Genomic DNA, 14,295 nt, shown 5'->3' with positions numbered 1-14,295 from the left:
GGAGGGGAAGGGGGGAAGGGGGGGGGGGGGACAGGGGGGGGGGGGGGCCGGCTGCGGGCAGCCAGGAAAGATGGCCCTGATTGCAGGCCAGGCCTAGGGACCGTACCCATGCATGAATTCGTGCGCTGGGCCTCTAGTTTTGTGATAATGTTTTCATACGTGAATGTACTCCAAATTCTAAATAACTAACTTAAAATGAATTTTTTGAAATGCCTTCTAATTTAAAGACTGCCAGTACTCCGTTATATCATTTTCTTTTTCCCCCTGAGGTATAATTTCTTCATGAATATATGTCTTGCCTGTCCAAAAGTGTTTAAGAGACTATGACATATGTTTTGAATCACCTATTACATATGGCTCAGTGCCAGGTACATTTTTACCATGCAAACTTTACTTGAGTGGAATTAAATCATGTTTCTCTCTGAAGGGGCTTGATTCTGATCTCAAATACTTTACTACTTCAAATATTACATTCATTCATTCATTCATCTAGTTCATCAACAAATACTTATAGAGTACATAATCAGATGCAAAAAGAATAAGACAGCAATAGTTTACTCAAGGAGCGAGCATGTAGCAGAGTAGATAAGATATTTGTGCAGGATTCCGCAACTGTGCTGGGAAGTGAATGATGCTGTATGGAAGAGGTACGTGCAAACTGATATGACCATTTAAAAAAAGAGACTAATTTCTCCCACTGAAAACAGAGTAAAAGCAGCTATCTGGGAGGTACTATACTAGCTCAGTACACAGAAAATTATATAGCTATTTGTCCTGGTTGCAGGTCCTCAAGTGAGAGCTTTGAGATGGTTGGTGGGGACTGGCTGTGCCTTCGGACCTAGTAGGCAGATTCTGTTGGAATGAAGCTCCTAAGAGCAGCCAATGATCAGGCTCTAGCCCAGTGATGGCGAACCTATGACACACGTGTTAGAGGTGACATGCGAACTCATTTTTTTGGTTGATTTTTCTTTGTTAGATGGCATTTAAATATATAAAATAAATATCAAAAATATAAGTCTTTGTTTTACTATGGTTGCAAATATCAAAAAATTTCTATATATGACACGGCACCAGAGTTAAGTTAGGGTTTTTCAAAATGCTGACATGCCGAGCTCAAAAGGTTCGCCATCACTGCTCTAGCCCTTGGTTTCACCTAGAAGGCAGAATATGTAGAGAGATTACTACTAGACTGGAAACTAGAATGTGGGGTCCCCTCTCATCACTAGACACTTTTGAATTGGGTCACTTTTGGCAATTTCCTCTAGTTGTTTCATCTTGAGGGGTCACTGGAAATCTCTGTTTACCCTTATGAAAATAAATGGACATGATGATAGTAACTAGCATTTATAGCTAATGGTCACTGAGTGGTACCTATGGCCTGTGCAACTGTCTGAAGCATCTTAAAGTATTAATGCACTTAATTCAGTAGTAACCCATTAAGTAAGTGTTCCTGCATTCCTTTTTATTTATTTATTTATTCTTTAAATTTTTTCTTATTGATTTCAGAGAGGAAGGGAGAGGAAGAGAGAGATAGAAAAATATAAGTCTTTGTTTTACTATGGTTGCAAATATCAAAAAATTTCTATATGTGACACGGCACCAGAGTTAAGTTAGGGTTTTTCAAAATGCTGACATGCCGAGCTCAAAAGGTTCGCCATCACTGCTCTAGCCCTTGGTTTCACCTAGAAGGCAGAATATGTAGAGAGATTACTACTAGACTGGAAACTAGAATGTGGGGTCCCCTCTCATCACTAGACACTTTTGAATTGGGTCACTTTTGGCAATTTCCTCTAGTTGTTTCATCTTGAGGGGTCACTGGAAATCTCTGTTTACCCTTATGAAAATAAATGGACATGATGATAGTAACTAGCATTTATAGCTAATGGTCACTGAGTGGTACCTATGGCTGTGCAACTGTCTGAAGCATCTTAAAGTATTAATGCACTTAATCCAGTAGTGCACTTAACCCATTAAGTAAGTGTTCCTGCCTTCCTTCTTATTTATCTTAAAAATATTTTTATTGATTTCAGAGAAGAACGGAGAGGAAGAGAGAGATAGAAACATGAATGATGAGAAGGAATCATTGATTGGCTGCTTCCTGCCTGGGGACCAAGCCCACAATCTGGGCATGTGCCCTCAACCGGAATCGAGCCTGGGACCCTTGAGTCCACAGGCCGACGCTCTATACACTGAGCCAAACCAGCTAGGGCTCCTGCATTCCTTTTTATATAGGTGACACCACCAAGGCACCAGTAACTGTCCTGAGAACATACAACTATGAAGGTACAAGTGAGAAGGTACAAATCCAGGCAATATGACTCCTGAGTTCACACTCTGATCATTATGCCTTAGTGCCTGTCTTCCAGCAGAAAGCACTCTGTCAACTACGGCATGATATTCATTGTGAATGGTACTACTGTGCGAGTGACGTAGGCTAGTGAGTCCAGAAAAAAGATAAATAGAGGCAGCAACTTGGTTAAATGCGTCACAGTCACATTACATAAACCTTGAGGATTGGAACTAGTCCTCTTATACTCTCTTCTTTTATCGGTTAAATGCGTCACAGTCACATTACATAAACCTTGAGAATTGGAACTAGTCCTCTTATACTCTCTTCTTGATGGGTTGCTGTCTTAGGAGATAAAATTACAAGTGATACTAATTTACACAAACGCTTAGCACTTGAAAGTCCTGTAGTGATTATCTAGTCCAGCCTTTTCATTGAATGTTTAGAGATATGCCCAGAAATTTAAGTGACTTGGCTAAGGTCACACAGTTGGCAAAGTAGAGAATTTTCCAACTATTTGGTGATTTATAGAATTTAAAATGAAAAGAGTGGGACGTTCTTACCTGCAAATGCTACCTTTCTGGTGATTGGTGAACTGACCTCTTGTGAAGAGGTCAAGAATTATTCAATTCTCAAGAATTGAATAATCAAATTGTTTCTCTAAATCGATGTTCAAGACACATACCCTTCACTGATAATGCTTCTTATAGAAGATAACCTAAAGCAGAACCTGTATTTGTATTATACCACTTGCCTTATGACTTGGATGGTCTACAAATTTATCTTCTTTCACATTCACAGCATTTAAAGGTGCTACTTCTTCCAAGTGTGTAAGAAGACACACCACACACTATGGGTAAATTGTTTTCTTATTACAGTCATTCAAGGGATTTGTCTTTTTTTTTTAATTAGGGAATTTGAGCCTCTTTCAAGCAACTCTTTGAATGCTCTTCACGTTAGGAGCTAGGAAAACATTTCCTATTTACTGAGTTCCACTGTTCCGCTACTTGGTCTTCGTTAGGCGATTAGAGCCAATCTGATAAACTAATCTAAACTGTGCTCCTGATCACGGCTTCTGTGTGATTTTGATAACGTGTGCTTCCACAGGAGCTTTCACTAAAGGAAGGGAGTGTCCCAGGACAGAACCCACAGAAGTGGGAATCTGGGGAAGGGGTAAAATAAAACAATCATAAATGAAAATAGTAATAAAAACATAGGCGAAACTGCTGTTTATGAAATGCTTGATCTCTGCCAGGAATGTGAATTCTGAAGAGGATTTCCTTAAAGGAGTAAAAGGGAGTGAAATAAAGACCAGCCCATTTTTTTTCTGACTTTCATTATTTTCTGTTGTGAGAGTATATTTATATGCAACCTGGAGATAAGACTGGGCCACCTAAGGCTCCAGGATTTGTACATATTATTTTCTAGTTTTCAAAATGAGTTTGGGAGAAAAGGGAACTTTAACTTTGGGTTAGCATAGACCTAAGTCTTACAAAAGCCAAAAGTTAGGTTTAGTAGCAATCTTTTAATTAACTAACTAATCAATGAATCAACTCTTTCAACAAATGTTTATTATGCATTTTCAAGATACCAGACCCTGAGGAAGATTTGTTCAAAAGAAGGCTAAGTCCATTTTCTGGGTTGGAGGCTATACTGGTTCAACCCCAGATAGACCTCAGAAAAGGGAGGTATTGGTTTTCCCCCACAAGTGTCTGAGCTGTGGCCCCTCTCCACACAGAGAGAGCAGAGTCAAGGGCATGGAAAAACGCTTTTAGTTCAATGGCAGGGCTCAGACCCACAGCTATGCGTTAGTTGGGACATAACCCTTTGGCAACTGCTCAGTGCCAACAAATGTAGGACGTTGGCACAGAACATCCATCTGGGCTGGTAGCATCCATCTGGGCTGGTGAAAGTGCATGATCTCTCTTGAGCATGTGATAAAGCAGGTGCCCAGAGCGGCTCCCCAGCAGCAGGCTCTTGTGGCCACTTTTGCTGCCAAGTACATTTCCACTGACTGACACCACAAAAGGCAAGAGGGACTCGCTTCTCCAAAGGTCAGGCCCCAGAACCCACATCCTTTCCCCTTCACTCCTCCTGCCTACTCCTCCCCCACGGCTGTTGCAGAGTACACACACCTTGGTGCAATATACAAAGCTCTCAGGACACAAACTCCATCTGAGAGAATAATTAGAGGTACAGTTTTATGACTTTAGCTTGGCATTTGCTGACACATAAAGAAAGTCTTCATTGTCATCTCCATACTGCTTTCTAATTTTATCTATTGTTCTGCCCCCCCCCCATCCCCCTAGGCTCCAATCCCAGTTATTTTCTTTGCTTCCCCGGATCACTGAAGAAACGATGGCCTTTCCATCTTGCCCTCAGGTCCACACCTCATGGGGAAGCCAAAGCTTTCATCCTAATTTATAGATTCCAACCTAGTAAGCCCATCATTTCTACCCTCAGATTCCCTAGGAAAAGTTTACCAATGGCACATTTGGTAAAGCTTTAGGGATCTGGCAAACACAATATGAGTAATTCCTGATTACTAGTAGATGACAAAAATAACCGTGCAAAAGGGAGGTGGCCAGTCTTTATAATATTTCATTGGTTGTATCTTATTTGAAATGTTGGTTAACTGGTATATATGGAGAGTTAGGGACAGGAATAGTGAGGGTCTGGAACCATATACATAATTCATTTAAAAAAATACTTATTAAAGACCTCTCTATTAATAACAACTGATAGCAATAGGCATTTCTGAGTGCTTAATGTGTGCCAGTCATTATGCTAAACACTTTCTATGGTTAGATAATCTAATTTGATCTTCACAATGACCATATGAGAGAGGAATTAGTCTCATTTTTATTTAAAAATAAGGAAATCAAGAGTTATGGAAATTAGGCGGCTTTCCAAGGTCAGAGAGCCTGTATATATTTAACCCAGAATTTGAACTCCAATTGTGTGGCATTAGAATCTATGTATGTACTTAATACCAGGTACAAGGTCATATGCTTTGTGCTGGGCATTAAAAAAAATAAATTAACAAACTAGACAAATAGTGTTCCTGCTCTCATGGAGTTTACAGCCTAATTGTGCATGTAAACAAATAAATTAATGCTGCACATTGTGGTAAGGGCCTGTGAGAGAACATCACTTGTCTTTTTGCTCTCTGCTTCTTTCCCCTCTTCGCCATTATGTAAATGAACACCAAATTAATCTTCCTGAGAAACTGCATCTTCATACTTATCAGGCTACAGTAGCCTAAACCCTCCTCAACTGGACCATGTTTTGGCAAGAACTAAAAAGGTGACTCTACGAAAGAGAACTCTCAAGGAGGCCACAGTAGTTATGTTTGCATGCGGAAGGAGCTAGCATATGGAGAGGCAAGAATCAATGGCCAAATAATTCCCAGCATGAGTCCTTAGCCTAGGGTGCCTACCATGTGCCAGGGATTATGCTTGGCTCTGAGGATACTGAAAAGAATCCTAAAAGGATACTAAGAAGTATGAAAGGCACACCTGAAAACTATTAACTATTAAACTAAATGGTTTTCACACACTAGGGAAAGATCAATAATCTCTTTGAGAGACGTGAATTGGGAGATACGGTGGGTACAAAGAATCATGGAACCATGAAGAGAAAGGCAACCAAGAAATAACTGGATCTAGGGCATCTGAAACAAACAAATACTGTTTTGTTGTTGTTTTGGGTTTTTTCCCCCCTGAAAGTTAGGTTTTGGACTCAGTCCTTCCAGGCTTCAAAATCTGCTTCAGTTGACTACTAGCTGTGAGATCTTGCAGAAGAGACTTCAACTCTGTGAGCAGACATTTTCTCATTCATAACTATAAGGATAATAATTCACATCTCAAATAAATTAATTGAACAACAAAGGATGTGAGAAAACTTTTATATGTGGGGAAAAAACCCTCAATAAGTCATTGTTAGCTTTATTCACTCTTTGATTCAATGTCACAGAGGCTTGTATGAGGAAGACATGTTGAAAATGCTGAAGTAAAGTACATAAAAGAACAAGACATAAAAGAGCCAGGTGGGAGGAAGGTTGTGTATTATTTGAAGCATTTTGGTTATAAATGACAGAAGTTTTACCTGAATTAGATACAAAAACAAACAAACAAATAAAACAAGAATGAAATTGTTCATATAATTCAAAATTCCGTAGTAGGTGAGCCTGGATTGAGGGGCTCAGATGACATCGTCAGATGCCTTTCTCTTCATCTCCTGGCTCTTATTCTTCTGTGTTTTCTTTTTTTTCTTAGCCATTCTCTTGTTGGTAGCAAAAGTATCTGAGAGCATCTCTATGCTTACATGGTCCTTCCTGCCTACAATTTAAAGTAGAAATAGCTCAGAGATCATATTGATCTCTGAAAAGCCCTCTCTGCTGGGGCCACGTGCCCACCTCTGAACTAATCATCACGTCTGCAGTAGGGACGGCAACTCTGACAGATCAACGTGAACAGCGTGCCCAACATGGTTGTGGGATCCCATCTCTCCCAAGACTGTGTTGGGCAGATAACATAGGTTGAGCAATCAGAATATTTACCCCCTGAGTACAGCCCAGAGTTGGGGGGGTGTGGTTCCTAGAAAAGTAGAATTTTATTACCAAAGGCAGAGAAAAAGGTAAAGAAAGCAAGCTTAAAAAGAAAACAACTAATGTGTACAACTGGAAAGGAGATTGAAATTCAAGATAGATAATAAGGCTGTTCATGTTATAGCTGTCAGTTGAGGTAAAACTAAAGAGAGCTTGGCTTCTCATCACTAATACCCAGCTAAACTAAATATTTAAGACAACCATTAGTGTCAGTAACACTTTGATTCTGGAAAAGGGATTTTGTCCTAGCTTCCACATTTTAGAGGGACTCATATCAGAAAATCAGCAAAAATAAATTTATTTAAAAACACAGTGGTGTTTCTGCCCCGGAGATCCAGTGTCCGGTGATGGACAAAGGACATACAATCTGAAATCTGCTCTTATAACTAATAACTTTTACTCTCCCGGAGAAATGCTTTTCCATATCTTTTGTCCTTTGTCCTCAAAATTAAAAGCAATTATGTCTTAATGTTGCCAGTGGAAATGGGTTTTTTTCACGGAGTCATAAGAAAAGCATTTCTGGGGACCCACCCATGGGAAGATGAGGTTTAGTGGTAAGATTTATGGGGGTTAAAACAAATAGCTGTGCCCAGGTTCCCCATGCCTCATTTCTGTCCATCCCGCTATGGAAAAACCTTGTCTTCATCAGGCCCAGAACAAAGACCAGTGTCCAAAAATCCCATGTCAGGCCAAAGCTTAGTCCAGGTTAGCCTGTGTCCTGGTCCGGCTAGCATAGTCCCTGTTCCCAGCTGGGCTCCGGCTGGCCCTGCTTTGCTGAACCCAGGCTCACACTTGGAGCCCGGCTTGTGCAGCTGCCAGACTCCAGGTGGTTGCCAGGCCCCATGGCTATCGTGGGGTGAGCGTGTGTTACCAGGCAAGAGGGAGAGCGAGCTTTGTTCAGCCTGAATTATATTATCTCGGGCTTGGGAAGGACCAGGTGTCCTTTCAAACTAACCAATCAACTACCCAATCTTTTGCAGGCTTGCGATGGGTACTCCTCCTAACCTGCCCATTTCCTAGATATTCTGGGGTTCTGTGTCCCTTATCCAATCTGATCCTTTGCCCAGGCCTGGCTCCACCCCGTATGGTTGCCGTCTTAGTTCCTGCTGCTCATTGTCTGACTCCGCTCCCTAGTTTATTATGCTTAATAATGTCCGACTCCCTTTGCCCCCTCCCTTTACTAATAAATAGCTACCAGTGCTAACATAAATACATTACACGGGTGGATTGTGTCACTTTGAGGTAGATACTGGGTAGCATGAGAAGAGGTTTCAATGGCAGACCTCTTGGGACAGAAAATAACAGAATTAATTAATTTGTCAAGTTTGTCCCCTCTGATAAAATGCATGCTATCAGTTCTTGTATAAAAGACTATCATTTCCCAATTGTGTCAATTGTCCATTTTCTTGCTCCTCTTTGCATTTCAATTTGCAGTTCCACAGAGACTCAGCAACTAGCACAGGTTACACAGGACAGATGAGAAATGTTTTGCTGTGTTAAACAATACACATCATGCTTAAGTTTAGATCCATGTAGCAAACATAACATGCATAATATTCAAATAGCATGGCATCAATTCCTTACACTGGCAAGTAAACATACATTGAACTTTAGAATTGTGGCTATCTTAATTTTTATAAAAATACTCAGTATGACTTAAATAAAGTTTCAACTATGTATTACAATTTTCAGCTTAAAATATTTAAATTACATTTTTATATTCATTAATTATAATTTATATTTGCCTTATAATTTTAACACATTTAAATGCTTTAGGAAAATAACATTCTTGAAAACAAAAAGTATTCTGTTTGTAAAATATACATTTACTTTGACTTTATACACACACACGCACACACACACACAATGAAATATTATGCAGCCACGAGAAAGACAGGAATCCTGCTATTTGCAACAATTAAATGAAATTTGAGAGGATTATGCTAAGTAAAATAAATCAGGCAGAGAAAGACAAATACTGTATAAAATATTTTTAAAAACTGAACTCACACAAACAGAACAGATTGGAAATTGCCAAGGACTGGGGCAGGTTGTGGGGGAAGGAATAAGGAGATTGGTCAAAGGGTACAAACTTGCAGTTGTAAGATGAATAAGTTCTAGGATCTAATATGTCATGGTAATTAGAGTTAATAATACTGTATTATATATTTGAGAGTTGCTAAGAGAGTAGATCTTAATGTTCTCATCACACACACAAAAAGGATAATTATTTGTGTCAATGTAAGAAACATTCAAACCTGTAAGAACTTTTATGAGTTTATTAGATCCAAACTGACAATTGCTGAGAAGCAAAATCTCAAGAGATTGAAGAAATGCTTATGAAAATGGTAGTGTACCACTTATTTTATGCATCCAAATCAAAGGGGCAGAGTAAGGGTGTTTAATGAACTCTATTGGCGATAGATTGGGCAGGCAGGAGAAAGCAAAGTGGGGGGTAGAGGGGGAGAATCTCTGGGATTAGATCAAAGTAAAATGCATAGTCATGACCAGAACATAATTGTCTCAGCCAATCTTGCCCAGCCCATATGCACCCCATATTCAAGAAGAAACTTTCCCTTAATCCTTTGTGTTTGGAATCAACCCCAGCCAGCCTCAGCTCATCCATAACATTCTGGATCCTTTAGTCAAATTTTTTCTATTTCCTACTCTGTCAAGCTCTTGTTAGGCTATTCCAGCAAGAGAATTATATTATTTTTCTCAATCTGTTGTAACAAATCATCATAACCTGAGTGGCTTAAAACAACAGAGATATGTTCTCTCATAGTTGTGGCGGCTGAAATCGGAAGTCAAGGTGCTGCGGGCGATGCCACGCTCCAACAGAAAGATCTGTGGGGGCCCACCTCTCTCCCTCTGCTCTGGGGGACCCTGGTCTGCCTTGGCTGTGGCAGCATATATCTAATCTGCACCTCTGTCTTCATATAGCCTTCTTCTCCTGTGTGTAGCTTGTCTTGTCCTTTTTTTCTATTTTATTTTATTTTATTTTATTATAATCCTCACCCAAGGATATTTTTCCATTGATTTTTAGGGAGAGTGAAAGAGAGAGGGAAAGACAGAGAGAAACATCAATGTAAGAGAAACATATCGATTGGTTGCCTCCTGCATGAGCCCCGGCCAGGGCCTGGGCTGGGAGGAGCCTGCAACCGAGGTACGTGCCCTTGACCTGAATTGAACACAAGACCCTTTGGTGCACAGGCCAACACTCTATCCACTGAGCCAAACCGGCTAGGGCTATAATTTTATTTATTAAATTGATTGGTGGACATTGGTCCACATGAACATATAGGTTTCATGTGTGAGTTTCTTGTCCTTTTCTGTCTATTGTAATGACACATCATTAGATTTACCTTTATGGTAGGATAAATCTCATTCCATGATCTTCACCTTAATTATACCGGAAAAAACCCTTATTCCATATAAGCATGTTTTGAGATTCTGGGTGGCCATATCTTTTGGGTGAGCACCATTCAATCCACTACAGAAATCAGTATAAGTTCTGTCTCTGAGCTTACAATAATTTTGTCTGTGGAAGACCAATATACATTATTTTACATATCTCAAATGTCCTAAAAGAAATTGTATTTTTACCTTCTGTAAAGTAGTATAGGCTTATGACATGTCAAAGTTCATTGTTTTTGCTAAGAATTACTTCAGTTAAGTTTAGTAGCACTTGTTTGGAAGCCTTTGATTTCTTTTTAATGAGAATGAGTTATTTAAGAAAGAAAGTTTATTTGGCAAAAGAAACTTATTTCCTGTAGGAAATAATAAAACTGCCCTTTCTAAAGGTAGTAAATTGAATATACTAATCTGATAAGCATTCTATCTATCTATCTATCTATCTATCTATCTATCTATCATCTACCTATAATATCACCAACACTTAACATCTAATGCTTTCTATGTGTGCTATCTATATTATACTCTTCTGATAAGTATTAATTAGTATACTTTTCTTATAAGCATGTTATCTATTTTATACTCTTGTGATAACCTTTCCTATAATCATGCAGTATTTATGATATTATCAAACTTAACATCTAGCTCTTTTTATTAATATAAATAAACAGAAGGGAACTCCTCCTAAAATAAAACCAGCCACCTCACACAATTGGAGCTGCTTTATCTTAACTACAAACCTGAATGGGAAAGGATTTGTTTAATCAGAAATTCCTAGAAATTTTGTTCTAACAAATGGAAAGCCATCAGCAGTGTGTTTGCCTACTACATTGAGTAGTTTCTGATCCTTACCATCCTTGGCCCCACCAAGAAAAGCCAATAAACTCATTTGAAACAAACAAAAAATAGCTAGGAGTTTCTGGATAATTAAGAGAAGTAGTGATCTCTAAAGTTTGGTTCGCTTCACCGCCAATGGGAGTTGGTGGCAACAGGCATCATCCATTAGGACTTAATTAGGGTGAAGAATCAGGAAGACCCTGGTGCATTGTTATTCTGTCTAGATAGCAGAGAAAGTCATATTGAGGGTAATCAAGGAGAATTCTTTAGGGGAAGAAAAAAGGGCAATACTTCTTGAATGGCAATGGAAACCAGGGCATGATGTATAGTGACTAAGCCATAGCTATGATCAATAGAATTTGTTGATGGCTCAGATAATAAACCATATGCCCCAAGCCAAATAAAACAAAACAAAAAATGGGTGTCCTGTAAGAAAGATAAATGGGAGGGTTTAGTCCTTGAATTAGTCCAATGAATACAATTCATCGAAGAGCGGACTATCTTATTTCATCTCTCTCTTCCCACCCCTTTCCTCTCTCTAAAATCAATAAACATATCCTCAAGTAAGAATTTTTAAAAATGGAACTATATCACTATGAGAGATTGTTTGGAGTGGAGATTGTTGAAGAATTTTAAGAAAAATGATAAGATATTAAAATTGTAGCAGCTTTCAATGAAGTGCTATAATGTAACCCGTCTCCATTCCCTCATGCTATTAATTCTGCTTTAAGAAGAACAAATATCTGGCTGATTACTACTTTGTGGCTGGATTCCTTTTCTGTGTTAGTGTGGAATCAAGAAAAGACAATAGCCACAGTAAGTAAGGGCAAGAAGAGCAAATGGAATCAAGAAATTAGAATTAGGAGGAAGCATGAAAATAAAAATTCTGGCGAATTTGCAGAAATTATAAGAGGGTTTTAGATTTTTCCAACAAATACAGAATGATGGTTTTGAATCAAATTCATATATATATATATATATATATATATGAATTTGATTCAAAACCATCATTCTGTATTTGTTGGAAAAATCTAAAACCCTCTTATAATTTCTGCAAATTCGCCAGAATTTTTATTTTCATGCTTCCTCCTAATTCTAATTTCTTGATTCCATTTGCTCTTCTTGCCCTTACTTACTGTGGCTATTGTCTTTTCTTGATTCCACACTAACACAGAAAAGGAATCCAGCCACAAAGTAGTAATCAGCCAGATATTTGTTCTTCTTAAAGCAGAATTAATAGCATGAGGGAATGGAGACGGGTTACATTATATCACTTCATTGAAAGCTGCTACAATTTTAATATCTTATCATTTTTCTTAAAATTCTTCAACAATCTCCACTCCAAACAATCTCTCATAGTGATATAGTTCCATTTTTAAAAATTCTTACTTGAGGATATGTTTATTGATTTTAGAGAGAGGAAAGGGGTGGGAAGAGAGAGATGAAATAAGATAGAAACATGATTGGTTGCCTCTTGTACTCACTCAACCAGGGACTGAAGCAAAACCTAGTTATGTGCCCTGACTTGGAATCAAACCCAAGACCTTTCCATGTACAGGACAATACTCCAACCAATTGAGTCACACGACCAGGGCTCATAGGTCATCATCTTTGCCGCATTGTTCATCTCTCTCTACACCTTCTCTCTGTTCTTTTCTGTTTCCAGAGAGCCACAATAAGTCAGGTCATTTCTCATACACAACAGCTTATTTGTCCTGCTCTAGACAATGACCTGCAGTGCCCAGGAAGAAAGACAAAGTTAGAGTTCAACATTGTGGCACAGAGTGGCCTAAAAAGGTATTTAAAAAAAAAAATTTTATTGAAAAGAACATCTCAGCTTTAGATTGAAGGGAACAAGTGAGTAAAGAAAGAGTTGATAGTCTTTGTAGGGATTTGGGGACTTTGAAAGACTTTTATCCCCCACCTGGCACAGTGTCTCCATTCTTTCTACTGCCTGGTAAAGAAAGGTCACGCATGAGAAAGGGGCTTATGGTAACAAGCCTCCTTTGAGAAGGCAAAGTGCTAGGGAAGTGGATTAAAGCTCTAGGCATCTCCCAAACAGGGCTACCATTTGATTTAGGTGTGTCTGTGACTCCAGAAGGCATGCGGTGGTCACTGTGGCAGAGACAACAGAAGAAGAGAGTACCCCTAGGATTTTGGTCCCAGCTCTGGAAGGAAACACACACCCAAAATGCCCCATAGAGCAACAGCTCCTAGCAGTGCACACAGCGCTCCTGCAGGTAGAGCTTCTCCTGAGGAACAGCATAGATGGTAAGAACTTTTCTTTCCATCAAAGAATGGGTTGGAAACCATCTCCCACTGCCCTAGCTAGTTTGGCTCAGTGGATAAAGTGTCGGCCTGGGGACTGAAGGGGCCCGGGTTCAATCCCAGTCAAGGGCACAAGCTGGGGCTGTGGGCTCGATCCCCAGTAGGGGGCATGCAGGAGGCAGCCAATCAATGATTCTCTCTTGTCATTGATGTTTCTCTCTCTCTCTCCCTCTCCCTTCCTCTCTGAAATCAATAAAATATATATATTTTAAAAAAAGAAAAGAAAACCATCACCCACTGACCCACCTCTGCCATGGTTCAGCTCCCTACTGTGACGAAGTGCATGCCACACTCAGCAGAGGAGCACAATTCATCAGCTCACTCTGTCTGGACATGCAGGTGCTGCTGGGCTTGATGGTGTATGTAGATCCTTCAAATGCCCCACTCCTATTCTTGTAGCAACCCCTGGGGCCTATAGAGAGGGAGCGAGGAACATTCCCGTTGATGCCTCCAGTTCAGATTCCTGGAAACAGGATGAGCTACAGCGCATTGTTCATCTCTCTCTACACCTTCTCTCTGTTCTCTTCTGTTTCCAGGGAGCCACAATAAGTCAGGTCATTTCTCATACACAATAGCTTATTTGTCCTGCTCTAGACAATGACCTGCAGTGTCCAGGAAGAAAGACAAAGTTAGAGTTCAACATTGTGGCACAGAGTGGCCTAAAAAGCATGTTTTATTTTTAAATTTATTGAAAAGAACATCTCAGCTTTAGATTGAAGGGAACAAGTGAGTAAAGAAAGAGTTGATAGTCTTTGTAGGGATTTGGGGACTTTGAAAGACTTTTATCCCCCACCTGGCACAGTGTCTCCATTCTTTCTAC

Source organism: Myotis brandtii, unplaced genomic scaffold (genome assembly GCF_000412655.1).
Source record: "Myotis brandtii unplaced genomic scaffold, ASM41265v1 scaffold858, whole genome shotgun sequence".
Taxonomy (NCBI): Eukaryota; Metazoa; Chordata; class Mammalia; order Chiroptera; family Vespertilionidae; genus Myotis; species Myotis brandtii.
The sequence above is the reverse complement of the archived record's forward strand: the minus strand, read 5'-3'. Positions refer to the sequence as shown.